This window comes from Hemicordylus capensis, chromosome 3, assembly GCF_027244095.1.
Source record: "Hemicordylus capensis ecotype Gifberg chromosome 3, rHemCap1.1.pri, whole genome shotgun sequence".
In the NCBI taxonomy this organism is placed as follows: domain Eukaryota; kingdom Metazoa; phylum Chordata; class Lepidosauria; order Squamata; family Cordylidae; genus Hemicordylus; species Hemicordylus capensis.
In genome coordinates this window covers 193233531-193236007 of record NC_069659.1, presented here as the reverse complement: position 1 = coordinate 193236007, position 2477 = coordinate 193233531, and positions in this window count along the sequence as shown.

The window sequence follows — 2477 nt, the reverse complement described above, 5'->3', positions numbered from 1 at the left end:
TTTACATGTAGAATTAAAACTCCATGAATCTGAAACAGGCCTCTTTCCTCTGCATGCAGGTACATGTGTGTGTGTCCGCACACACATGTGCGGGCTGGCTTCCTTATAGGAGAACCCCCATTTTGCAAGTGAGTCCAGGCTGATGGCTGAGAGGGGCTTGCCCAGCATTCCACCCAAGTGAACTTCTAAATCTCTTTTCTTTTCATTCAACAATAGCATGTGCATTAAAATGTACCCTGAAAGACAATGGCGGCGAAGAAGCAGGAATGTGGCAAAGAAGCAGGAATCCTCCCCCACAGGGGAAAGGTTCCCCACATCTTTTGCATGGAGATGCAACCAAACAAAAACCCTCACCCTCTTTATGCTTAATTTATGTCATTTTGACAGTTTACTTGAAGAATCTAGCAATGCTCTGTGCTAACAATTTAGACTGTGCGAAAGTTAGCCCTATTTAGATTCTTATAGACTGCGCTAACAAGTAAACTGCCTTGGGATTTTTTAATGAAAGGTGGTATATAAATTTAACAAAAAATAAATACATTTTGGGCATGGAGAATTGTTACTAGATTAATGCCACAAATAGAGAGAGCTGGTAACTGTAAAGAGGGATGTGTCCAACCAAGAATTTTGGAGCTGTTCTCCAAACATTGATCTGGAGACAAGAAATCATATTACCTATTTCCTATTGTTTTGTGGCCCAAATGCCAGCAATTCTGTGTACTGTCTCTGAGGCAAGAACACTCATCTCTACATTTCAAGCTACATGCAGGCTATACAGCATGGAGAACCTTGGGGGAGGGCTTGGTCCGCTCTCCCCGCACATGAGCAGTCAGCTTGTCCTGGGCGGCCAGTTTGGCTGCTCACACGATTATTGGCTCTGTCATGATAACCTTGTTTAAGGGGAGGGTCATTTAGGGAGGCTTGCTGCAGGGAGCTGCACGGCTTCTGTTGCAGCACACAACCAGGTGAAATCTGGTCAGCACAGACAGCCGGGCTAGGCTCCCTTAGCTTTCACTGGTTGTAAGAACAGCCTCAGTGTCTTGAGCCTGGATATTCTTGAGCCCCAAGTGTCTGGTTGAGGGGATACTTAAAATGAAGCTGCCCACTTCTGATATAAAGGACAGGTTCACACATAACAGTGGTGTTGGAGATGAACTTCCAGTGCATTGAGTTTTTGCACCAACTGTCCCAATGACCACTAGGGGCATTGGGAGTAGAGACAGTGAGTCAGGGTCTCCCTATCTGTCCCTACTCTATGACCCCTGAACTGACTCTGCAGCACTTCCTGTGCTGAGTCACAATCCTTCCTTTTCTCCTAGAGAGCCGATGGAAACATCTCTCTCTCTCCTTACCTATCCACTATGTAGTCCTTTAGATTAGAGATAGGTCTTTCCTGTCTAAGTGTATTTAACAAATAAATATTTAGTGTTTAGCCATACAAGGATCTCCATGTGTTTTCTTTGAATAGCTGCAATATCCAAACTATCCTCTGCTACCTACTCTGTAACTGGAGTGTGTGCTCATTCCTTAGTGCTCTGCTGTTTTACCTATTGTGGGTAAAAATCAACAACCTCTAACAGGGTTATGGGCCCAGCAGGAGCAACAGGCTTCTAGGCACAAGCAGAGTTTATTTTATTTTTCATTTTTGAAAGTGCAGCTGAGTTAGTTAGAAACTGCAGCATGGATCCTGTGACTACAGCCTACTCAGGAATGACTCCTTTTCCCAAACTGGATGGCAATAACTACGAAACCTGGGCCCTCAAGATGAAAGCGATCCTCATGACAAAAGGAATCTTTGAAGTGCTCACGGAGGGACGGCCAGCCCAAGATGAAGCTGCTCAAGCCTCGTGGGACAAGAAAAACCAACATGCGTATGGCCTTTTAATTTTGAGTATAAGCGATGATTTATTGATCTATGTGTGGGATACTGATTTAGCCTCAGAAGCATGGGATAGACTGAAAAAGCAATGTGGCCAAGTCTCTGCAAACGCAGCTCTTCTCCTGTATAAAAGGCTATGTGAAAGCAAACTGCAGGAAGGGGGAGACTTCGAAGCCCACATAGCAAACATCTTAGAAATTAACAGGCTTTTGAAGAGTAACCAATGTGAATTGAATGAAACTATTCTAATTGGGGCAATCCTACAATCCCTGCCTAAAAGTTTTGAACCCCTAATTGTCGCTCTTGAACTGTCTCACTGTGAACTGAAGATTGATTCTGTTGTGTCCAGTCTGAGAAATTTTAATATAAAGTTGCAGCAGAATATATATATTCTGCTAAAATATATTCTGCCAAAATATATTGGCCTACCTTAGATGCTCTTATGCAATGAGCATAAAGAAGTTGTCTCTGTGAAAGTCCCATCCTATTAAATAGAGCCCCCTCCTGTTTCATATATGTACCCAGGGGCGTATCTAGGGTGGGGAGGCAGGGCAAGTGCCCTGGGCGCCACTTGAAGTGGGGTGCCATTTTTTTTAAA